Source organism: Sebastes fasciatus, chromosome 16 (assembly GCF_043250625.1).
Source record: "Sebastes fasciatus isolate fSebFas1 chromosome 16, fSebFas1.pri, whole genome shotgun sequence".
NCBI lineage: Eukaryota > Metazoa > Chordata > Actinopteri > Perciformes > Sebastidae > Sebastes > Sebastes fasciatus.
The window spans coordinates 9,139,670-9,166,850 of NC_133810.1; the positions used below are offsets into that span (position 1 = coordinate 9,139,670).

The 27,181-nt window shown below is 40.0% G+C and overlaps 1 protein-coding gene across 2 annotated transcripts in view; it reads right to left on the reverse strand.

The window, feature by feature from the left end:
- fstl4 (follistatin-like 4) overlaps positions 1-27,181 on the reverse strand; it is a 339,103-nt gene that overhangs the window by 311,460 nt on the left and 462 nt on the right. The gene's annotated exons all lie outside the window — the stretch shown is intronic.

The window sequence follows — 27,181 nt, forward strand, 5'->3', positions numbered from 1 at the left end:
CCACAGCATCACACCACTTTTCCCCAACGCCCTCTTAATGTGCACCACATCATAAAATGTACAACTGTGACGCTAAAGCAGCCTGAATGTTCACCCCACACACACACACACACATCCTCATTCCCCTTCAAAGTGACTCATTAACTTAGTATTGATTGGGCCCTGTTGGGATGAGGGTGGGCCATGTTCTGCTGTCAGAAATCAGCAAGATAAGAAAGACATAGGGAGAGATACACACAAACACACATAGAGAGAAAGAGCGAGAGGAAATGAAAGTGATACAACAAATGAGACCGATAGAGAGAGGAAACGACAAAGAAAGGGGTCTCACATGCACATGTCTATAAATTGACAGCAGTGTGTGTGTATGTGTGTGTGTGTGTTTGTGTGTTCGGGCATTTACTCTACATGTTGGATAATAACACAATTACAATAAGAAAGTTAATCACAGTTTAGCACCTCACTAGCATTTGAGTGTGATTACATATGTGTGTTCTGTACACACTGGTCAACCCTCATACAGCGACCATAAAGGCCTAATCTAATGTTTATGTAATTGTCATCATCCAAATGAGTGCTAAAACTCAGATTTTATGATTAACGCATTTAGAGATGGTGATGTTGGTTGGTCCGTCCACCACTTTGGTCCAGACTGAAACATCTCAACAATTATTGGTTGTAAATTTTGAACAGACATAATTGTCCCCAGTGGATGAAGCCTACGACTTTGGTGATCCCTGAATTCTCCTCTAGCACCACCATAAGGGTTTTGTTTTTTAGCGAAATATCTCAACAAGTATTGGATGGATTGCCATAAAATTTGATAACCTGTAATACATTTTGTATTCCCCTAACATTTTATCTAGCACGATTACATTTTAAATCAACACAATCCCACTCCCAACTCGTCAAATATCGCCGTTTGATCAATGCCCGGACAGACCAGGGATGGCATGTCAATATACACTTGTTAAATACATAGCGACCTTTCAAAATAAACTAAAGTTTTCACAGGAAGTACCACTTACAGATAGGTTTAGCAATCACGTGACTCCCTAGACTATGTGACAAAATAAGTCACAGGTTATTTTTAGTTTCACACGGGACCCAAACAGCGGTCTTCTGCGAGAAGTCCTGTGTTTGTTTTAGAGATTAGGCATTAGGGTTCGCTTGGAAAAGGGACCTCTCGCAAGCGGTCTCGGACCAGTTGTTTTGGTCCGCACCACAGTACGAATACTGCGTTTACAACTGCCCAAACAAACTGCACCAGAGTTTGATTGAAATGGACTCAATGTTGGCTTGTGAAAGCGCCCTTTAAGTGTATAATGAGCTATGAAAAGCCAGATCTTTCATTGAGCGCTCCACAAAATCTTTAGAACGCCTGATAAATCATTTCAGGAAACATTAGGCAACAGATGCACTGCTGCATGGTAATTCAGCACTTTAAATAAAATTGATTGATTGATTGATTCCTCTTTCCTTCCTTTCTTAGAGCCTCATTTGAATTATACTATTTTTAGATTTGGGAAAAGTCTCTCGTTTCATTACTTTGGTAGATACTGTATGTTTACTGGCATCGTCTCAAACCTTAATATTTTTGACATCTTTAGACTGCTAAAAATTCTACAAATAAATAACTCGAATGAAATCAGCATTAGAACAAAATCCTGGATCAAAAGCAATTTTCTTTTTAGTACTTTGACCACATTGGCTGTGTATTATCTGTCTTTTCTCAATTAAAAGCAAATTCACTCTTAATGAGTGCCAGCCACCCTGGAACGACTTTTGAGAATCAAACACTAGAAATACAAGCATGATATCTTCTTCTGCCATTATTGGCTAAATGTTTGTCATGCTAAAATGTTTTTGTTTACTCATCTCTGTTCGCTGCTGTTCATGTTTATCTGGCAAGACACAAGTGACTGTGAGATCTCCAGTTAAAGTAGTCATAGCTTCAGGTAATGCCAATGCATGAATATAACTGCCAATGAGTAATTCAACCTATTTTTGAAAATACAAATTAAAAGTGAAATCACACCAACTGCAGAATTCCACATAGATTTTTGTACATTACGACTAATTATAATCGAATAAAACAGCCTTTTTATTACAGCATCAGAAAATTGCACTAAATTAGGTTGTACTGCTTCATAGTGCTAATGTGAGGATTAAAAGACAGACAATTTGTGAATGTGACAGCAGGTTCCAACATTTAATTATCGGAGTTGACCCTTTTGTGTACAGTTGGAACTCCAGCTTCCTGTTAGCACTTGTAGCAGCTTGTAAGTAAAGCTTCAAATCTGTTTGTGTTTAACAAACAAAAACAAGAGACTCCTGTCAGGTTCACATGCCCTTGAAGAGACCAAAGTATGAAGAACAGATGTAGCAAGGTCACATTTTCAGTAGCTCCGGATATCAGTACAGTACAGTCTTTCTTCGACATACACCAGCTGAGCATCCAGAGGAATGACGTTCCTGTTGGAAGGTCGTGCACCTCAAGATTGACGTCTAGTGCCAACGCAGGAAGTAGTGTGCCCTTTATGTAGCAAGGCAGAAATTAAGGATGGATTCAGACTGACTTTAGCCTGCAACTGCGCAATTGGGGAGCTGACGCAACATCATCTGGCAAGGAAAATGCAGTATTTCCACTGTTTACCACAGAAGATTAAATAGTTGCTGTAGGGAAGCCAAGGACAACCGATACTTCGGTACCAATAAGATGCCAAAATTTTGAAAACTTGACGGTACTCGTTTTTCCACACCAGGGCTTGAGACAAACGGCGTCCCAAGGACGATTGAAAATGTGTTTGGGAAGCAGTAAACTCACTATCGATGCGTCCGATTTCAACACAGGAGGTGCAATTGATTTACAATGTGATGCATTCAGGTTCTATTCAGTAAAATGAGTATAGGGCGAAGGTGAATTCTAACGTTATCATGATGTGTTCAAAGGCAACCTTGTAAAATTTAGTTTTTGGCAAGAAACTTGAATAAATACAGCTTTTGAAGGAGATGTTTTCACAGCACAATAAAATAATAGAGAGGGAAATATGACCTGTCTAACTTCCAAACAAAAAACAGTATGCAAATGGTAATAAAGGAGTGTATGTTGAAGTACTGTATATGGGATTTATAGTTTTACTTTTGTTTTTTACTGGTATCAAATTGGTATCGAGTATCGTGGAATTTCACTGGTTTGGAATCGACTACTAAATTCCTGGTATCGTGACATCAATAAGTTGCCTTCATGATAACTTTCCAGAGTTGTAAAACCCTGCCTGTGAGTATTACAAACTGCTGCTCTGGCTCTGAATCCTCACCAAGGACACAGAGGTCATGTTGTGCGTGTAGTACGTCTGAATTCATGCGGAAGGCTAGCGTTTGCATCCTGTCACAGACCTGCAGTTAATGTAACCACATCTGTAACCGCTTCCCCTAACCTTTACCGTAGTTTACAGATGAACAGATGTTGCAGAAAGATAGATTTTAATAACAAAAAAGTGCAATTATCTCTGACTCGAGAATTCACACCTACACACATCTACAAATGTCATTGTTCGATCCCCAGTGTCTCCAACTCTCTCTCTCTCTCTCTCAATTATTCTTGCTCCCCATCACACATTCCTCATAATAGGAAGGACAAATTTGTCTGTTTGTTTGCTCCTCAGCGCTCTTCATTATTGCAGCCTTTTGCTCGAGTGGCTGTGCAGACACCTAAACCTCACTGGCCCAATCTCCCCTGCATGATTGAATAGGCTAAGCCTTATCTCCCCCCGGTCAATATCATATACCTGCCGGTGCTTAGCGATTGCCTTTCTCCCCATGTAGATGCTTGTCAAATTGAACGAGGGCCAGAGTTTATTGATTGGGTGATAACAGAGGTGGCAATTGAGGGATTGGTTGAATTTGGGTCGGTCTGGGCGATCCTCGGGGGGGGTTGAGGTCGACTTGGTCCTTGAGCAGCTCGGTGTAGTGTGTGTGTGTGTGTGCCTGTCAACATCTCTGACCATCATCATCAGGTGTTTTTTTCTGTGTCTCTGTGTGCACGCACGGACAAATACTCACACTGTAAGACCGAGGATACAGCACATGTCCGTAGGTCCATTTTATTTCCATTATCACAGCTCATTTAGCGGCTGCAGCCTCTAATAAATGTGATCATATTGTGCCCGTATCATCTCATCCCCCGAGTAGCTACCCTACAGAATATCACAACATATCTAATGTGTCTCTGTATTCTTCACACCCTTTCACAAAGAGGTCTGGGAAGAGAATTACCACCAAGTTATAGGTCGACAAATCGATTACTTGATTAAATCGACAGAGTTTCTCCACAAAGAATCACACAAAAGCACCACTTTAAATCTTGTGTGCAAAAAAACATTGTAATCATTCAACTTCAATCAAAACATCGATTGTCAACAAGCCACCAGTTAAGCCAATTTATCTCGGCCACTTTATTTGAAGGCGTGAGCACATTCTAACGTCAGTAATAAACCCCCATTGCACAGGAACACAGTCTTTATGTACAAGTACGGCAAGTACAGTAGGTCAAAGTTTAACAAGAAAGTGAGTCTGTAAACTGTGAAGGATGTTTGCAGCAGACAGTTTGTGTAATACATTTAGTGTTCGGTTTTATTTTCTCTTCAAGTTCCAAATAAGTTTGGCTTGTGTGTCTCAGTCACTCTTCTCTTCTGCCATATTGCTGCTTTGCCAGATCCCAGCAGATAAGTTGGTAAGTGTAATGTTTTCATTATTGATAGGAATGATAACCAACTATAAAAGACATAGATCTATGTCCTTGCCAAATTTCACCAAGGCATAGGTTTGCAGATTTTCACTTTTCAGTGCCAGAGAATGTCACCTGGTCTTTTCCTGCTGAGAACTGATCTTGCTCTTGAACTACTAAATGCTCCACTATGTTCACCAGCTAGTTAATAACTGTGTCTGTCTGCTGCTAGGTTTAGAGCAGGTAATTTACAGTGGATTTTAAAGTTTTCTGCTGAGAGCAGCTACTTGCTGTGGCCGAAAACAGCGCTATGAGAGCGACGAGAGTGAAACCAAAAGAGTAAAGTTGCGGGCCAGACAGAAAAACAATGAGCTGAAACTCGCCGTAAAGCTTAGTAAAGCTTCTTTCACATTGTCTTCATACATTATATTATACAAATTATTGATTAGAGCCTCTTTAAACTTATTATAATTTCTCAGATGCGGTGGTGATTCATCCGTTTCATTATGCTTCACATGACAACTTTAAGACGGAGATTACTTAGCAGTTTCCAGCATCCCTGCACCTTCACCTGACAATCACTGCACTGAATAAAGAGCCGACCGCAGCACGAAGCGTCTGCCGTCTGCTGCTGCATTGACCCATACGTCCTTGCTTGCTACACTTCCGTCCCTCCCCGCCTGTCTCCGTCTCCATAAGCCATAATTTCTGCACAGTGCTAGCTTGGATGTGCCCGCAGGCTAGTGTGGTCAATGTTCCCTCTCATACGACGCTCATCAGTGTTCTGGTGTGTTTCTGCAGCAAACCGCCCCAGCCTGGCAATTCACTGACCTTTCTATCCCGTCTTTCCCCCCCATCAGGCAAAATGGCTTCTCATTAATAGTTCATGGCTCCTTCATTCACCCTGTTTGTTACATTGATTCACCTTCCTTTTCTTTTCCTGTTCCTCTCGTTTTCAGGTAGCTGCCCCGGCGCTGTGCACTCATTTACACAGGAGCCTTTCTATTAACCCTGGGAGTAGTCTCTCTTTTCTCTCACATGCCCTCCCTCATTCTCTTTCACGCCATCCCTTTCTTTCTCTCTATAATCTCTCATTCTTTGTCTTTTTTTTTTGTTCTTTCTGTCTCCATCTCCCCTACTTACCATCTCTTTAATGCCATCTTAACCCTACCTGACACTTCTAGGATATTTCTTTCTAAGTTTCATCCTTTCCTATACGTCTTTTGCACTCTCCTCCTCTTTCTGGTAAGTCTGAAAGCAGGTAATAGACTAGAGGTAAAACAGAAAGAGGAGCCTTTAGGGCAAGAAGCTTTATGAGGCACAAGAAATTAAGGTAGAAAAAAAGGAAAGAAGGGCAGAGAGAAGAAGTATAACATTCTGGGTTATTGTTGGGTCAATGCTTCAAAGAAAATGGGAAACAAAATCAATCAATTTACCTTTTCAAGTACGAGTACTAAACGAAATGTGCTCATTGCTGAAATGAAAAAGCGAAATTGTATTGTTTGCACAGTCTCCCCTCGCTGATGAGAACATTTTAATATTGTAATGTCTGTATCTCCACAGAGAAAAACAGGTGAAGTGTTTTGATGTAGAGTGAAATTGAACTGCAACAAGGTAAAATAGGGCAGCAGACAGAGGAAGAGTGTTATTGGTCTTCTGCTTTAGAATAGTGATAAAAGGACAATGTGCAAAGAACCGGTGATGCTGAAATTGTAGTTTTCCAGACAGGCCGTTAACGTTCTCCAATATTTTGACTCGGTAATGGCAGGGGCATTATTAGACTGCTTGAATCTCTATGAAAAGATACTGTCTGTCACAGTACACACTGAGACTTACAGTAAGCAGCAGAACGGTGAACTATAATTGTTTTTTCTTTGTAGCTCCTTATCATTTTGACATGTTTTCACAAAGAGGAAATTAAAGACCGGTAATTATAACCACATTATCTGTTCCCGTGCTTCATCTTCAGTAGCAAAAACACTAATTTAGATCAGTCCCAATACTTAGCCTTGACTGCATTGATGCCAAATCACCCATATGTTTAGGCTTTCCAATCAAACCCTGAATCACTTCTGCTTCTTGCCTCCTAAAAGGGAACAGGATTGGATCTTGAGGATGTTGGGCAGCGGCCCAGTCCAGGTGTTTGGCTGCCCTCTGCACTATTTCTGCAACCTTAATTTACCTTGAAGAAATGTTTGCTGATCATGCATCTCTTTTTCAGCTTCGTCCTGTTTTACATTCATTCCTTCCCACCTGGGACATTAATTTGACCAGAGTCTTGTAGTGTTGGCAACGGAGCAGCTGTACCGGAATTATTCAGCACTAAGTGCCTTGCTCAAGGGCACACAGGGGGTACAGGTGACAGACTTAAAAAAAAAATCGATATTTAAGAACTATCCATGGTGCTTAATTTTTCCCAATTAAGACATAATCAGAGTAACTTAGAAAACCGATCCACAAGCAGTTTGTGCTGGTTATTTGATAGGGCTGCTCGATTATGGTAAATCACGATTATTTTGGTCAATAATGAGATCACCATTATTTAACACGATAAACTCTGGAAGCATCATACATTTAGAAAGAAGCTTTTGTTGCCCACATTTTAAAGTTAAATGCATCAATCTGGTGCACTTTGAGAGCAAAATTAAGAGGCTAGATCTGTGAAGAACTTTGTCCTCTTGTAATAAAAATGTGTGCTCTAGTAAATGATTTAAAGCTTCAGTAGGCAACCAGTTTTAGGCATCATTGGGCAAAAATTCCATAATAATCTTTCAGCATATTGTAATTCAAGTGTTGCACCTCCGCTTGGCTCTGTTTTCAGGCTTAAAAAAAAAATCGATCCATCTATCACAGCTGCTTAAAGGAAAGGAGTACGCTGCATTTATAACACAAGACAAAATGAGAGCGTCATTGTGAAGTGGAATGCGGCACAATAATCGTTTCACGTTGATTATCTTGTTTTCATAATCGTTGGAAGCCAACATTGTTTGCACAGCCCTACTATCTGTTGCTGAAATATTGTTTGAGAACTAGTTTTTTCCTACTGAAAACTGGCAAGTATACGTATAAAAGAAAAGGGCTTTTGTTTGCCCTTTGTGTCCTGCTCACTCAAAATGCCCCAACAGTACAATACTTCACCAGACACGATTTGGATTTATCCGTGGGCGAAAAACACTAGAAAGGATCACTCAGATGTTCCTTAATTTACAGTTTACCCTCTGCCTGTGTGTCCTGCAGAGTCTACAATATGATTGAATGAAAATGTCAACATGTGTTTTTCGGTTGGTGTTCTGTTTTATAGTAAGCCGTTATAATATTCTAGCTCTGTGGTCTGTTTGGCGGTTCCAGCTGCAGGATGTTTTAGAGAGGAGAAAACACAGAGGCAGAGCTGTGACGCTATAAAGTACTACTAACTTCTGCTCAGTGCTTTATGTAAAATGTGCATCCAGCTGGTGATTGTCAAACCTTAATACAGTACTTGACTAGCAGCACTGCTTACGCTCTCTCATGCACGTACATGCTGCTGAATTAAACTGCCAGTACATTACAATTGAACATCATGTTTTAACAGGCAGTATAGGGGGTTTGGCTGCTTGTACGATGTCCTAATGGCCAGTCAGAACAGTTTTGTTATTCGACCCCCGATCCATCGTCTTCTGCAATTAGTTAACAATGTCATGTTAACAGTTGGAGTTTCCACATGTGGACTTGTGTGCACATTATTTTCACATTTGGTAGGTGAAGCGATTTAGTGCACCAAGATTAATCAATTCCAGATTCAGTTCCCAGCAGCTTGTACCTCCGGCCTGGTCATGCATTCCAATGAACACAATTAGCAGCGGTGGTGTCCTTGCTGATTGTTGTTTTTCACATGCTGTACAGCTTCAATATCATTTACAACACGAGTACCTGTACTGTAAACATGCACTGACTCATTAAAGAACAATGGCAGAAAGCACCCGGTTGGTACCCCGTCAGGTTGATAAGGGTAGAAGTACTTAGCGTGTACAAAAACCTCCAATTACCACATTTGTATTAATGTCCCTCCCCATACAGTATAAACCACAGGATAAAATTTAGCATTCAAAGTCATTTCTTATTTCATGAAATTGCTGACACCGAGGTAATAATTCTGCGACTGTTAATTTCTTTTTCAATCTAACAGATTGCTATTTGAGCATGATGGATGTATTGGAAAGGGTTTTTAATGAAACTGGTCACTCATTTTGGAAAATCATCAAACTGGCTCATCTTATCTGTTGCTACATGTAGGAAAGACTAATCACTCCACCCCGTCTCATTATTTGTTTTAATGTATGTGTCCCGCCTTCGCTTTTAAAACACCAGAACAACAAAAATTTGCTTCCAACCAATGTGACACAAATACAAACAATATTACCCCCTGTTTCATTACTACCATATTCACAGACGGGTTCAAGTAATTCAAACGTAAACTTAAAATGTAGCACCGAGGGGACCCTACGCGTCCCATGGAAAGTTAACTACAACAACTTAAGTTACGCTAAAACATAAACAGCGGGAATAAAATGCAAAATACGCAGACACTGCAGTACATCGTTACCCGCTTCCATCCAGTCTTTCTACACTACAGTACCATGCACTGTATGTGCTGTTCCTTTGTTTACTACTGACAGAAGTGCTCACTTAAAGGTATACTGCCTCTTGTGGCCAAAGGGGACAACAACTCTTGTCTTTATTATGTACTATGCTTGAGTGCAGGAAACTGTGAGCACAATGACTATTTCATTAAACTATAACACAACATAAATCAATACATATTTTACTAAACAGGACATTATAACCTCCGAACATTAACTCTGCATTTGCGTATGCCATGTCGGTTAACGGTTAAATGGTTAAACGGTTTATTATTAACATCCCCAGTCACAATAAATGTTTCAATAATAAACTGATAACTAACTAGAATGGCACTCGGAGAGCGTAGACCTCCGCCAAGGTGCCCGAGTACGATTGCCCCCCCTCTCCGTTCAGCTTGTGCCATCATCCATGTGTATTTTTGTTTATGTTGAGATCAGCTGTACGTAGCGGAGCAGCGTAAAACACTTCATTCAAACTGGACAGAAACAAAGTAAAACTCACCTAAACCGTCGTCGTTACTCTTTCCAAAAATCACAAAGTGTGCTTTGGTCGAACTCATCTGTAATTTCACCAAGTTTAATGTGAAAAAACTCCGAATCTACAGTTGTCCCCCCGTCCCTCCACCCCTGCTCTCTCTCTGTACCTCTGTAGGCAGAAGGAAAGAGGCAGGGTGACGCGTCATGAAAGCGTTATCAGTTACACTGCGTATATCCTAAAGCCTGTGGTGTTAATGCACAGGCTGACCGAAGTTATTAAAAGAAAATCCCAAAGCCGGATCATGATCCAGATCGCCACCAAAATCTAATGGATTGTTCATTGTGCCACACCCCAGCCCTCCAAAACATTTCATTCAAATCCATCGCAGACTTTTGGAGTAATCTTCCAAACGGACAAACCAACAAACAAACCAAAGCCGGCGAAAACATAACCTCCTTCCTAGGCCTTCAGCCTTGGCGGAGGTAATAATGTCAATCTTTGATTGTTTTATAATCTAAAATAAATCTGACAAAAGTTTCTTCTTTCATTTAAAAAAAGAGAGAGAGCACCTGACTACTTTTCTGCAGGCCTTAAAGGATTCTTCTCAATGTCACCCTTGAAAGAAACTTGGGATTCATAATGTCATGTAATTAAAATCTGAGATGAAGAAAGTGAAGGGGTTCCCACCAGAGAGTGAGGTATCTCTTGGGTTTGAAGGTGCTTCATATCCTCTGGCCATGTTTCTTTATTCATTCAAAGCCATATAGAAATCTTGTCAATTAGACATTTTTGCGACGGCGTCAAAAAGTTTAATCTTTTGCCCTTGCTCTGGTTCTTATGTTCACCCAGGAGACAGTTTAAAAGGGAGCAAATGCCCCCGGTGTATACGCTCACATTTAAATAGATCCTGGAGATTAGATCAGGGAAGGATTGAAAGGATTATACGTCGTTATCCAACCCTGTTTTTATTGATGGAAACAGAATAGAGAAAAGTGGTTAAAGGAGGACAGCCGTTCCCTGTCAGCGGAGGGGAGAAATGAGTGGCAGAGCGCTGCCGCAGGTCTTTCTGAAAAATGAAATAATGTGATTGTCTCGTTGGCGGGGAGTTAAAGGACTCGCGCTGAATGGGAAATCCTGTTGTCGGGCCGAGTGAAAAGGAAAGCTTTTAAAAACATATTATCCCTAACAATGGATCCACCCAGGGCGATGTGTGATACATGAGGAGGATTGCACAGACTTGAAAGATATCACAGCCTTTCTCTATGCGGGTGAAATGTAAAGGAACCACATTGCAATTCTCTCCTCCCAGTCCTCTCATATTCAATAAGCCCACTTCTGGCGAATGAGATGTGAAATTGCCTGCTATCAATATAAGGCCCCTTGGTAAATGGCATTTTCAGATCTCTCTGAATTGGATTGTTCCACCATTCATTTTTGGCGCCCGAGTTAATGACCATTATGAATGCAGAGCTAGCCGGGCAGTGACCATGACTCCAGAGGTGTTTAATAGGCCTGCAGGGAGAGCCAGGTAAGTAATCCAGAACTAGCCATGTGAAAGAAAGGACATCGTTTGATAATTCAGAAGGAGTTTAACAGAGAGGGAGGGAGGAGAGGGGCGAGCAGGGAAGGAGTGAGGGGGAGATGGAGAAGTCATTGTATTCAACTTTGCTAAGAGTGCAGTTTCTGGAAAGAAACTTTTTACTGTTTTTTAAATATTAAATGAATCAGACTTTTTCGTCATCAATGATAATAATAATAAAAGTTTATTTTGAATTGATACCAGTATCGGAAATGCATCCGATACTGCCCAAAATTCGGTATTGGGTAGCGGCGAGTACGCCAGTCTATGCACCAATCCGATACCATAATTTATGAACCCAGAAAAAAAATCAACTTGTTTAACCGGAAATCAATTCTTCTTTGCTGCTTCAAAACAGTAGCCTTCACTGTACTGTCGCCCTGGATGTATCAGGGCTGCCACTGGCAACTACTGTTTTAAAGCAGCGAAGAAGAAGAACTGATTGCAGGTAGTTTGTCACGTGACGACAGTCAACAACAACAGTGTGGTGCTAGTGGAGAGTGTAGTGTAGTAAAAAGCTGTTAAATAATAATAATATAACAGGTACAACCTGCTTTTCTTCTCAGGCTTTGTATTTCTGTCTCAACTCCAACCTGCTGCTCTCACTCTCAGCACTCAGAACTCACTCTTCTTGTACACAGTGCTGAACAATTAGTCAATCAAGAAAATTGACCTGCAAAATGTTTCCAATCAGGGGCGTCTCGATAGCTGAGTGGTTAAGACACACAACCGCAACATCAATTATGGCTGGGGACATATAACCCACTCTCTCCCTTGATTTTCTGTACGATCACATATCTAACTAGAAAAGTGTAGAGTGCAGATCTACGGCAGGGGTGTCTCAGGGTTCCACCAGTGTATTGCAAGTTGACTCCCTGCCGAGCCTATGAAAATGATGTATTATTAAGATGCTTTTTAAGGTGTAGTTTAATAGTGGGCAACCTCCGGTTCTGAGAAGTGAAGCCAATGCTGAAGTGCCTTAAACTTGCATTCTTTCTAACAGCCAGCAGGGGGCGACTCCTCTGGTTGTTAAAAGAAGTCTGATTGTATAGAAGTCTATGAGAAAATGAGCCTACTTCTCACTTGATTTATTACCTCAGTAAACATGAGTTTATGGTCTCAATCACTAGTTTCAAGTCTTCTTCAATACAGCATGATGTTCATTTAGTAAATTATGGTCCCATTTAGAGTCAAATAGACCATAAAGCAGCGTGGTCACCTTGTGATTACCACTGTGTTGTCCGGTCTGGGAGTTGTCCGTGTTTTCGTCTCACAACTTGAACCCTTTCACAGTGTGTTTTCAGTTCATGAAAGTTAATTGTTACAGTTTGGTCGCCTAAAAATGTCTTATTGAGCATTGGGTTCTACTTAGCGCCACCCTCTCGTGTCACGTCTGGTTGCAAAAAAACAAGATGACGACGGCCAAAATGCCAAACTTGAGGCTTCAAAACAGCAGTCCACAAACCAATGGGTGACGTCATGGTTCCTCTGAACAGAAACTGTCAGTCCTGCTGTGTGTTTAGTTCCGTTAGCTGTTAGCTCTGTTAGCCAAACTCCCACTGGCTACAGCTAACTAGCTATCCTATATCCACATAAGTAGACGTGCTACGTTGTAGTCAGCGCTCGGTTCAGTTTGTCATTTGTTAAGCGATATTTATACATACAAACATACATGCCTTTGTCTTGGCTATAGACTGCAGAAATGGCAGAAAGCACCCGGTTGGTACCCCGTCAGGTTGATAAGGGTAGAAGTACTTAGCGTGTACAAAAACCTCCAATTACCACATTTGTATTAATGTCCCTCCCCATACAGTATAAACCACAGGATAAAATTTAGCATTCAAAGTCATTTCTTATTTCATGAAATTGCTGACACCGAGGTAATAATTCTGCGACTGTTAATTTCTTTTTCAATCTAACAGATTGCTATTTGAGCATGATGGATGTATTGGAAAGGGTTTTTAATGAAACTGGTCACTCATTTTGGAAAATCATCAAACTGGCTCATCTTATCTGTTGCTACATGTAGGAAAGACTAATCACTCCACCCCGTCTCATTATTTGTTTTAATGTATGTGTCCCGCCTTCGCTTTTAAAACACCAGAACAACAAAAATTTGCTTCCAACCAATGTGACACAAATACACACAATATTACCCCCTGTTTCATTACTACCATATTCACAGACGGGTTCAAGTAATTCAAACGTAAACTTAAAATGTAGCACCGAGGGGACCCTACGCGTCCCATGGAAAGTTAACTACAACAACTTAAGTTACGCTAAAACATAAACAGCGGGAATAAAATGCAAAATACGCAGACACTGCAGTACATCGTTACCCGCTTCCATCCAGTCTTTCTACACTACAGTACCATGCACTGTATGTGCTGTTCCTTTGTTTACTACTGACAGAAGTGCTCACTTAAAGGTATACTGCCTCTTGTGGCCAAAGGGGACAACAACTCTTGTCTTTATTATGTACTATGCTTGAGTGCAGGAAACTGTGAGCACAATGACTATTTCATTAAACTATAACACAACTAGTAGACTGCAAAACAAACGAGGAACAATTTGTAATAAGTAGCGAAAACAATGGTAACGGTATAAAAGTCAATAAAATATGTTTTAATAAGTGTGAATCAGTGCAACCACGAGATGTTTCAGCTTTCAGCTTGTCAAATGTAAGGATTTGCTTCTTTTCTCAGTTTTATAAAATGTAAATTAAAAATCTATGTGTTTTTGACTGTTAGTCAGACAAAATAAACCATTTAGATGTGTAACCATGGCTAGTGTTCACTATTTGACATTCAATAGACTGATTGATTAATCAGCTGATTAAAAAAATTATCAATATATTGATAGATAATGAAAGTAAGGTAGTAAGGCTAATAAGAACCGACCTTTCAATTCCTACTCACATCTACTATTGTAGGCCAAAAACCCATCTCCGTTTGTATTCAGGGCAAGAGCTCTGCTTGTGATCATGATCCATTCTTTATTGTAAATATTCCTATTTATAACCGCTTTAGCTATTTATGTGGAAAAAAAATGAAATGATGGAAATAATCCAATTACTTTCCTACACGTATTTTTCTTCTTTTTTGAAAGCATTATCCTCCGCTGTCCGTTGATATATTATTATATCATTGCACGCTCAAAGAAAATATCACAGCCCTGACTAATTTAAAGCATTAAAACTTCTGCCCATGATTGTAGTCATTGCAAATGATTCATGCAAAAACCAGCAATCAGCAACTGCAGAGCGAAGAGGACGGGGGGAAGCAGATAATGAATAAATTAAACTCAGGCAGCTGACAAACGAACAACTGCAGAAAAAAAAACATCAGGGGCTAAGATAAGAAAGAGTGCATTTATAAGATGAAATTAATGAAATGTTTATGTGCGATGGGCTTAATATGGACGGAGAGGGATAATAATTCATGCTGTCGCCTCGGGCTCGCCCCCGCATAAACAAGACAATAAAAAAGAGAGGATATGAAAATGAAATTAGCCTCTCTCTTTGTTGACCATGAGCTTGAGATGAAAGCAGGTGGTTACCTCAGCACATACGTGCTTAAGAAATAAACACTTGCACAAGCACAACTTCCTCATTTAATTAAACATGGCGAGGAAAAGTTAATATTACCATATTTGCATATAATATTTAGGAATGACGCATATTGAAAAGCAATGAATGGTTCGCGTCTAGCTCTCTTGCACCTCTTCTCGGTCTGCGGCACATTTCATTTTCACAAACCAATAATAATAATACTGTACGCTCTCCTTTGAAACTTGGTTACATCCCAATTATGCTGTGATGTGTCCATTATGTCTGTTTATGTGAGAGGATGCATCTGTTTACGGAAAGTGTTTTTCTGTGCATCCGGCGAAGACGGAGCTGCATCGGCAAACGGGACAAACGCAGTTGTTATTCAAGTTTGAGTGAGTTCAAATTGCTGGAGGTGGTGGCATTTATCTGCCAGCGTGACCACACAGTTTGCTCCGGTATTCAACGCAGCTCGGCAGATTGATTCGCCTCAGTTCTGCTCTGCTTTGGCAGATTCTCAAACCGCATTGATTGGAACAAACAAATCCATTTTTATGCATTACTCAAAAGTTGATTCAGGTGCATCATTTAAATTCAACAGCGGGAGACTGCCATCTGGTCATATCTTCAAAGTTATATAATCCCCCCTCTTTTTTTTCTCTTAAGTTTTCAACCACTTTAATGTGCCATATTGCTGCTGGCATTTAGAAATGTGGAGGATAATATCACAGCTTGTTTGCTCCTTTTAGCGCTACATAGTGGATTTCTTTTATGACCTTAGTGAGGACAGTAAGATTGACGCTAATGGTTCTTATGTGACCTGCTGTTATTAATGCGCTCTACTTGAGATGCTGACCAACGTTGCAATATGAACTCAAGTTACACTGAGGAGGAAGAGGAGAGTTTTCCCAGTCCATCTAAAATGATGACAAACATGTCCATAGCAACCACAGTTACCTTTTGCTAAACATGCCACAGTATAACGTTATATTACATTTATGCAACCCTCTCTATATGAGTCATGGTGCAAGATGATGATGACAAAGATTCATAATGTGTCCTAAATCTCAATATCACAATAGAGTAAACTATTTAGTTTATTGAGTGGAGAGAAGAGTGTTTTGGGTTTGTTTGTCTTGATTATATTTGGTTTCTTCTTTTTGTGGCAACTTTCCCAGATTACACCTTCCACTAATTCCACCACTGATGTTGTAAACAGCCGAGCCAAAACTGTTCTCACTGCTTTAATGAACTTCTACTTTGAATAAATTCTTTTTAAAATTAAAAAAAAATAATGTTTGGTCTCCCCTTAGCGGGACTCTTGAAGCAATTTGTGCAAATTTTCCAACCAAATTTAAAACACCCAAAATTAGTGGATGCCCCCGGGAGAGAGACTCACTGATTGACTCCAGTAAGAGTCCGACTGTGTGCAGGTCAGAGCGGTGCGATTGATCACATTTTGGCTTCCAACTATTATGAAAACAAGATAATCGACATAAAACTGTTATTGTGTCAGAAATCCTTCGCACCCCTTTCCTTTACTGCTCTCAAAGTGCACCGGATTGATGCGTTTATCTTTAAAATGTAGGCTGCAGACATTTCTTTTTAAAAGCATGATGTTTCCAAAGTCAGCGGGTAATTGTGTTAAATAATTGTGATCTCAATATTGACCAAAATAATCGGGATTATGATGCCATACTTGAGCAGCACTAGTGCAGGTTTCTTCCTGATGAGGCTTATTTCCACCTTCTAGGCTCCTACAGGGGACGCTCACCATTAAATACAGCCTTCATTCAGAGTTGACAAAGACTAAATCATCATATGTATTTATCCACAGCAAGAGTTTCTGCTACTTTACAACGAATTTACACTATTATAACCACTAACATTAATGCTGTGTAAATGCTGAGTCACCTCATATACCTCTGTCTTCCACGTCTTTCCTTTTGCGTTTCCATTCGTGAAAACAATTAAAGGTAATTAAGTGTCTGAGAAAGATAATGGTGGATTCAGTCGAGATCAATAAACAGAAGGGAGGAGGATGGATAGAAAAACAAAAAGCAAAATGAACAACACAAGAAGGTGTCGAGGGAGTTGAAAGAAACACTAATGGACATGAAGAAAAGGCACAAAAAAAAAAGGAGCGGCGAGGTTGCGGAGACGGGGAGACACGAGATGATCAAGGAAGTGAGGATGCCGAACAGCTGGAGAAGAAGAAGCAGAGTGAGGGAGGTGAAGACGAGAGAAGAGGAGATGGAAGATAGATAAAGGGCATGATGAGAAAAGGAGATACTGAGAGAGAGAGAGAGAGAGAGAGAGAGCGAGAGAGAGAGCGAGAGAGAGAGAGAGAGCGGTACTGGGGTCACCATCCCTCCCAGTTTGAGAGAACCATTAGCAGTGTCTGCCTCAGATTTCTGCCCATTCCTATTACCATCACAGCTGGATGCATCCAAGTGTGAGACCTGGCTCACTCCGAGGAGACATTCTCTTCCTCTCCTACTGCACTCGCTCACAGTCTCTCTCTCTCTCTCTCGCTCACACACACACGACAAACACATGCACACAGAGTATAGAAACGCTCTCTACGAACCTTTTAATGCTTATGCTCACACTTATTTTGCAGGTATGTCACATATACTGTAAGACACAACTTTCTCTTGCTTTCCCAGCAACCTTTCCATCCCAGCCGGGGTTCAAACCCAGGTTAGCTGCTGACTCACTACATCCTGCTTCGTCAAGGCTCGACGACGGGCTATTATAGTAAACTACAACTGAAAATAAAACAGAAATAAGCAGTGAGAAATAGTGTTAGTACACTGAAACTAAATAAAAACTACAGCCATTAAGAAAAAATAAAAATAAACTGAAGTTAGGGCTGGACAATATGACGATACATATCATCAAAACGGTATAAAAATGTTTATCATATTTATTTTTCTATATGATTTCTATAGTGATATAAGCTAGGCCTATTTATTTATTTTTTTCTCTATAATTTCACTTAAAACTATTCATTTTGCACTCAAGTTCTTAAAATGGCAAAAAAAAAACTCAGTATTATTCATTTGTCAAGTATTTGATTCACACAGGAGTATACAAAAATAGGCTTTACCATGTGGTTATTTCATATAAACTATTTATTTTCTGAATAAAGTGATATTTATTGTTATCGAGATATGAAATGACCTATATCGTGAGAGAAGATTGCCAGCCCTATTTGAAACGATATTGCCTGTTTAAAAAAACTAATAAAAATAGAATGAAAATGAAAATAAATTCATTTCAGTTTTAGTTTTTAAGCTATAATATTTCACAACCGAACAAAGGAGAGATCATGAATTTCTGTCAACTCTCGCGACATCGAACCACAGACACTGAACGGACTTGACCTTTCAGGAGATGGCGCTATGCCGCAACTGCTTTACATCGGACACTAAAGTATCGCAAAGATTAAACATTAAACATTATGGCCATTCCTACACCGTTCTCAAAACATGTATTCTGTATGTATATGTAGCTACTTCTGAGATATTATACCTGATCCTAACAAAAACAAACTACGGGAAAACTGAAACTAAACCTAGCAAAACGCACTCAGTGTCTGAAAAGAGCCAGTACTCATCAGTACTGACTTCCAGCACTTCTGATTTTTGTCCACACGAGTACCCTTATTGAGTACTTCTTATTTCGTACCGCCACATCCTCGTGGGTCTAGGTGCACAACCCTAAACACCTGCGTAACTCTCTGCAAACACATAGTTCGCTTAATGCTGAGAAAACAGTGTTGAAAATACCATTGGTATTCCTTCTCATTATTTATCTAATAATCTGTAGGCCAACAGATATCATATTTTAAGTTGGTTTTGTTCTAGCATGTAGCATAAAATAGCCTTCAATTTGTGTACAATTTGATTTGTATCAATAGTTACATTAAAAGTTTTTATTAACCAAATGTACATTTATGTACAAACTGTGGAAATGTATGTCATATGTAGGCCTAATGTATGCAATGAAATGCATACAGAAACATACTTTAAGTGGTATATTTTACCAAGACACATGCGATGATCATGTCATGTGACTGCTGAATTAGGGTACTGGCACGTTTTTTGGTCCAATGCAGGCACTGAACTAAAATGAAATCGAAAAGTCAAACCTAAATAAAAATATAAACTAATTGAAAATTCCAAACTAATATAACCTTGCTTCAAGCACGATGTCGTCTTATTAAGAGACATGACAGAAAAACAAATAAAAACATAAAAAAATAGAGGGCAGGAGGAGATGAGTCTTCCCTCAAAGCAGTGCTGTGCGACTGGTGGGGTGTTGCGTGTAAGCAACTGCCTTATGAATGATTTGTGAGCGCTCAATTATTGACGAGGCTTCAGAGATCTGATGAGGTGCTCGCAGCCACTCGCTCGGATAATCGGCTGGTAGGGTGGACGGTTTCTAGCAAACCAGACGGTAACTTTGCATGTGCGACTCCAGTGAACGCACTGTTTCCCCTCGCCGTGGCCGATGCATGACGAGATCACAGCTGGTAATAGGATGTGATGAAAGTGTGTGTGTGTGTGTAAACCACTCCAGGGTCTAGAATATAGCTCAAGGCGAAGGGATTGTATCACTCTACTAAACGTGATTAATTAAAGAAGTTCTTTGCATATGATTAGCATGGAGATGTGTGTGTTTGCACGGAGATCATTATAACCATGCTGTGCCTCAACCGCTCTACATAAAGTTGTCTAATTGGTTTACATCATTACCTGTGGGTTTAAACCCTGTGCCCCATATATCTGTAAAGTGTGAATTCTATTCATAAATAAAATACGGTGCCTCGGTTCAATACCTTCGGGGGCTTTTATTATATTTGCGGACTTTGATGTTTTCCACTCCCATTCTGAAGGGTCTTTATTAGATCAACAGCTGCAACAAGAGCTCCTGCAGATTCCCCTCAGCTTTTTAAAAGAGGCTTGAATGCCGGGGTGACACAAGAGGGGGGCAAAGAAACAGAGAGCGAGAGAGAGAGGGGAAGATGAAAGGAAGATGAAGAGGAAAAGTGGAAGAGGTAGAAAGAGGAGCTTTTCAGTTGCACAACAAATGAAGGAGGGAGGCGGCACGAGTTGAATGAGACGAGTGAAAGTAGGAGAATGGCGGAAAGACAGGAGAGAGAAAGAGGCGAGGAGAGCAACAAACACCGCGTCCCATTTCTTCCTCGTCACCCTCGACCTCAACCTCCAACCTGCCGCGCTTCACTGCATGTGCAACAAAGTGATGTCCCAATTCAAACGCTGACTGCTTTGTGTTGTCCTCAAGTCCGACAGCCACGTCACGCAGTGTGCAAATGCTGGACATTAAACAACTAGAGCTGCAACGACTAATCGATTAGTTACTCGGCAACTATTTTGAAAATCGGTGTATCGGTTTGAGAATCTTTTAAGAAAAAAAAAGTAAAAATTCTCTGATTCCAGCTTCTTAAATGTGAATATCTTCTGGTTTCTTTCCTCCTCTATGACAGTAAACTGAATCTCTTTGAGTTGTGGACAAAACAAGATATTTGATGACATCATCTTGGGCTTTGGGAAAACACTGATCCACATTTTTCACCATTTTCTGGCATTTTATAGACCAAACAACTAATCGATTAATCGACAATGAAAATAATCGTTAGCTGCAGCCATATAAACAACACAGGAAGAAAAAAAGAAATACTTCCATTGCTATGTCTCTATTATGGTATGCAGTGTCTTCACAGGCATGATTAAAAATATGAAAATGGCAACAAATGTGTTATTCTGTGTAGTGTGTCAGCAGGTTTATTTTGAAATACGCTGCATGTTTATACAGTCTCTAATATTAGATTGTGACAGGCTCTCTATATTGGGTTGTGTTGTTGAGTCAAATGGCAGGCATTCTGTAGTTTTAATAAAATATTAATGCAGTGAACAGCCGTGTTAGTTTTAGTTGCTCAATAAATCTCTATAATTCCATCTGGCAGTACTAATGCAGATGTCTACCTCATAAGTACATGATTGATACAAGTTGGTTTTGTTTTCATCACACCTGCCTACATGAACACTAGGATAGGAGGCATTTTGTCAATGACAGTCAGTGCTCATAGTGGGCCGGTACTCACCGGTTCGCAGTACCAGCACTTTTTCATTTTACTCTTTGGCATACCGTGACTTCTCTGCCCTCTCCATATCAGGTTCTCGGGGAGATTAATAACGGCGCAGCTCCACCGTATTTGTCGCCCCTCATAAGATAATATATGAATTTCAAAACTATGCGGGGAACATCTGGACGAGCCGACGCACGACATGGAGGAGGTGGGGGTGAGAACGAGGGTGCTGTAATTTATCAATACAATGTTCAAGTCCTTTTTGTTATATAATTAGTGAACCGTTCGTCATAACCTTTTTTTTCTTAAATTTACGAACAAATACAATTAATGAAATATTATTTGAAAGTTTTCTGAATCTGTTCTCTTCAGGCAAACATTTCCAGAAGAATTAAATGTTTATACAAAGGCTGTGATATGTGTAAATAATAAAATAATCATCTAACTAGTAATAATAATGGTCCAAAATGATGTAAAAGTGCATAGTTGCAGGAGCAACCTGACTGGGACACTGCTCCTAAAGCCTGAATGATACCGTATAGGCTACAAATAACACAGGAAAGCACTTTAAACTATGAAGTAATGCAACACACTAATGTTCCAGTTGGAATATTATTGGAGTATTATGGGCCAACTATTGAAGATGCATAGCCCAAGTATAATAATAGCAATAAAACCACAGCTGATTATGACGTACGCAGTATAACATACTTCAAGAAATAATTAATAAGTCGCAAGAGATTGCTGATACCGGCCAATACACACGCCAACATGTGAATAAGGGAGTACTGGTACTTATTTTTTTCCACTTCAAGCACTGCTCAGTGATCAAAACACGATCAGTGGTGTCTGAGACATTGCACGTGACATGTAGATTAACAAAACGTAGTAATTAGTGTACTGTAATTTACAGAATTGATCAAAGTGCTACAGCAGCAAACTCTGAGATACATTATAAGGAAGGATGAATGAAGACCTACAAGCTGAACTATTCTTCTTTCCCTCCTGATTTAATGATGGGCTGGAGTTAGAAAACCAGAGACACAGACAGAGGAACATCAAGACAGAATAGACAAAGACAGAGGAAGGAGAGACAGGAATGGCAAGAAGGCTTTTCAGTTTGATAAGGGCGGCTGCAGAGAAACAGAGAAACAAAACAAGAAAGTGACAGAAAGCAAGACAGACGTTTCAGTTTTCCCGATGAGGATCCGGTCGAGGAAGGGCAGCCAGATTATCCGGCGCTGGAGTTGTCACCCCAGCAGGCCCGGAGAGAGCCGAGTAAAACCCGTCCCGGAGCCTGGCGTCCTGCCCCCGACAAATAAACCTCATAATGGAACCCTATCGGGCTCCAAGTGGTAGCATTCATTTTCATTACCGCAGGTTTATCTGTTCTCACATGCTCTAACGCCGCAGTGCAGAGGTGAGCACAGGTAGCGGATCAGAAGGGGGGGGGTTGAAGAAAAAGGATAAGAGTGAGAGAGGAGGAGGCGGAGGAGTGGGAGGACAGGCTGGCTCATCCCTCAACAAGCATTTTCTCTGTTTTTTCCTCTGTCAATGCTGTTTTCTACTCCACATGTGATATTCATCTTAATCACAAGACGAGGAAAGCATAATTCCATTTTTTGGGTCAGGCAGATGGTCTTTGTTGAGGAGATTAATTACCACGCTGCACAACATTAATAAAAGGCAAACATTTGAAGGGGAAATACAATTTGCCCCGAGTGCAAGGCCAGTGTAAATAGGCGAGTCAGGACCGGAGAAGGCAGATAGCCCGTGGGTGGATCATAATTTATTCTCTCTGTAGCGCCTGTTGAGCCTGAAGCTGGCAGAGCAGAGCAGACAGGGAGACTAATGGGCATTCAACCACCTGGCAGCAAACTGGGGATCACAGCACACACACCAGGCCAAGACAGGCTGCGGTTCTCCCTGCTTTCTGAGGTGTATTTTAATTTATTTATTTGTCTTTTTTTGCCTTCAAAGACACTTTTTGGAAGTTTTTAGAGCAGGTCTTTTGAAGAAATGTCTCATCTTTGTATCTTTGTAATGCAGAATACTGTGTGTGTATATTATGTGTATATATATATATGAATTAGGGCCGGGCGATATGGACAAAATCTTCTTTCCCGATACAGGTCATTTCATATTTCGATAACAATATATATCGTAATATAGCATGTTTTCTGGTAATTGAATAGATAAATAGTCCATATGAAATAACCACATGGTGTAGCCTATTCTTTGTATATACTATTGAGTGAATTAAATACTTGACAAATGAAAAGTACTGAGTATTTTGTCATTTAATTAAGAAATTTAGTGCAAAATGAACATAACAATTTCAAGTGAAATTATAAAGATTAAATAAATAAATATTTTCATTAGTGCTGTCAATCAATTACAAATATTTAATCGTGATTAATGGCATGCCTGTCCATGATTAATTAGCCTATCTGGTCAAAATGTATTTAAAGATATCGATTTTTCAAGTATTTAATACTCTTATCAACATGGGAGTGGACAAATATGCTTGCTTTACGCAAATGTATGTATATATTTATTATTGGAAATCAACTAACAACACAAAACAATGACAAATATGGTCCAGAAACCCTCACAGGTACTGCATTTAGCATAAAAAATATGCTGAAATCATAACATGGCAAACTCAAGACCAACAGGCAACAACAGCTGTCAGTGTGTCAGTGTGCTGACTTGACTATGACTTGACCCAAACTGCATATGATTATCATAAAGCGGGCATGTCTGTAAAGGGGAGACTCGTGGGTACCCATAGAACCCATTTTCATTCACATTTCTTGAGGTCAGAGGTCAAGGGACCCCTTTGAAAGTGACCATGACAGTTTTCCACACCAAAATTTAGCACAAGTTCAGAGCGTTATTTAACCTCCTTCCCGACAAGCTAGTATGACACAAATGGCATCAATGGATTCCTTAGGTTTCATAGTTTCATATGATGCCAGTATCTTCACAAGCTTTAAAACTGAGCCCACTACAAGTGTGATGTGAAAAAACAAAATCGCACATCTCAAAAGGAAATCTTCAAACGATATTCCCTCAAGATATTTCACATCAAATTTTCTGAGAAATTCAAGTTAGACGACATAATTGTGTACCACGATATCTCGGTGTATGATTCCATCATGATACGATTCCAATGAAAGACATATCATCATATTGAATTACTGCCCAGTCCTAGTATGAATATATGCATTTATCAAACTACTGATGTGAGTGTCCAGAATGTGTCTAAATACATATTTGAAAGCCAGACTTCATTGTTCTATTTAAATCACAATAAATTGTTTTTTCTTTCACGATGAAAACAATTATCTGCACTTAATACACAGCACAGGGAGTATTGTTGATATGACAAAGAATCATGAGGCACTGCAAACAGACTAAGACAAAGCCAGTGTGCTCAACACATATTTTTTTCAGGTGTATAAATCCAGAAGTCTTTTGTGCAAGAAGATGAAAAAAGTCTGCACATCAAAAAAGACAAAAAGCTTCTTTTGCTATTTTTACTTTTAAAGCTCAGGGGATAGATACTGTGAGCATAAAATTAAAAATAGCAAAAGACTTTTGAAGCTTTTTTATCTTTTTTGGTGAGTGGAATCTTTTTAAGTCTCACCGCAAACACGTTTTATTTTGCAGAGGATGGGAGATCAATGGAGCAGCTCTTTATCAAGCCAACAATTACAAATGAATAGCGTGATATCCCATCAAAAAGCCATCCCTACCGCTGTCCCCGGACCCACACATTTCAATTCCGACACACAGGCGACATCGGGAAACAGAGCACGGCCGCTCGTCGTGGAGTCATGCCAGACAAATTGCCGTCAGCAGGACGGGTGGTAATTTTCCTGAAATCCGGAACATATCAGGGAAATGAAAGAAGAAGAGCAGCACCTGAGCAGCACCCTGGAGACACGGGGGGACTATCACTTCAAAGATGAGTGCTTTTAGGAAGGTTTCCCATTCCCATCAGGCCATATGGAGAGACAGAAGACGGGGCAAAATAATCTGCACCTTTATTACTGGGTGGTTACAAAAAGGGTATATAAAGGCCAAAAAGTGAACATGGAATGGAATCAGAAGAGCTTTCATTGCAGCAATAGACCAGCACATTATGAGTGTCTCTGGCTGCGCTTGCACATAAATGTAGTGGTGGAAGAAGTACTCTGATCTTCTACCTCAGTAAAAGAAGCAAAACCACATTAAAGAAATACTTTGTTACAAGTACAAGTCATTTAGAATTGTACTTAAGTAAAAGTACAAAAGTATAAGCATAAAAATATACTCAACGTACCAAAAGTTAAAGTACTCGTTAAGCAGAATAGCCCATTTCAAAATAATGAAATTGTGTTATACTGTATTTTTTTAAGCATTACATTACTTTAATGTTACAGCTGGTAATGGTAATTTTAATTACTTTACTGGGTAGCTTGTGGATTTCCCCCTGGGTATCAATAAAGTCTTATCTTGACCAACGATAATACATCATAATTTATTTGTTGATTATATTTCGTATAATTAATCTGACTGCTAAATTACGGAAGTTATCCAAGAAAGGTTGTGGACTAAAAAGTGCAATCTTTGCCTCTGAAATGTACTGGAGTAGAAGTAGCAGAAAATAGAAATACTCGAGAAAGGTATCTCGAAACTGTACTTGAATACAATACACTTGTGGAAATGTACTTTGTTACTTTATAACACTGCCTAAAATATTCAGATTTTCTATTGTAAAGGATGTTCCTGACTCCTATGAGTTGTATACATTTTACAGTGTACAAGATGTTTCTGCGCACACGTTAGCAACATAAATGTCAGACAGAGGGAAGGAAGGAAACAACAAAGCTAAATATGAACTGAAACCACACACATACTGAGAAGTGTGAGCTGCGATCATTGTCTCTGCTTCCTCGACACCTGTGCTGGCTTTACTGACGCTGTTTACCTCATTTCAAGGCTGACAGCTCATCGAGATGAGTCACAATGTGCTCCGTCTATCTCCACACACAAAAAGACACGGTGGCTTTCATTCAAAACATCTGGAGCTGAGATCAAAGAATGCAAAACACTGTCTATTTAAAATTCTGAAGAATCAGAAATGACACAGAATACTCTGCATTATCGGATCCAAAGATACAATATTTTGCATACAGTTACACTTTAGAGTGGAGGTTTGTACTGTGGTTTTTGTGTATAGATCTTTTCACAGTTGTAAATGTAAACATTTCAAATATGTCCCAGTTTATTTCCTGAATGACATCAGCTGACAGGAAGTAAACATGGACCCAAGCAGCCGGCGTTGTGCTCTTGAGACAAATCCCTATTCGCTGAGTATTGCTGAGTTTAACGATAATGTTATTGACATTGCCTTCACTCGCACACCGCGCTCGTTCTCGCTATTTCGCTCCACTCTCAGGTGCATGCGCGCACACTACACACTGCAGAAGAGTTAGTAGCTCTTAGAATATCTAGTGAATGTACAGTGGACGTTTGTGCAGAAATAAATGCTGCAGCTCCTCCAGACCAAAAGAGGTTTCCCGTGTCTTGCGAAGTGACGGGGCCCCGCAGCGAGAAACATTTTCGTCTCCGACCAAAACTCCGGTTCCCTCCGACCGCTGTCGGGAGGCTGAGGCTGGAAAAGCCAACACTAGGATCCGCAGTGATTCATGTAGAGACCTTCGTCTGGTCAGCTAACATTACTGCCAAGCAGGTGAAATATAGAGTGACATTGTGGTTTTAGCTGACGTGTGTCGCCTCACTGTGTTGAGCGATGCTCGTTCATGTCTATTTAGAGTGAGCACAAGCGCGAGCCCTAAGCTGACTTCCGTTGACTTAACGGCCACAGGTGTCGCTGTTAACAAGCATTTCTGATTCTTACATAGAGTCCCTTTAAAAAACAGGTGTATGATATGATACTTTAGGTGGAACAACATCTGCAACAAGACTCCTTCTGTCCAAACCAACAGATGGACACTCTGCACATACATCTGATTATCAAAAATACAAATACACAGGTGCCTTCCTCAGTAGCCTCACAATAATTAATCAGAGAAGAGACAAAACTCAGACAATATAACA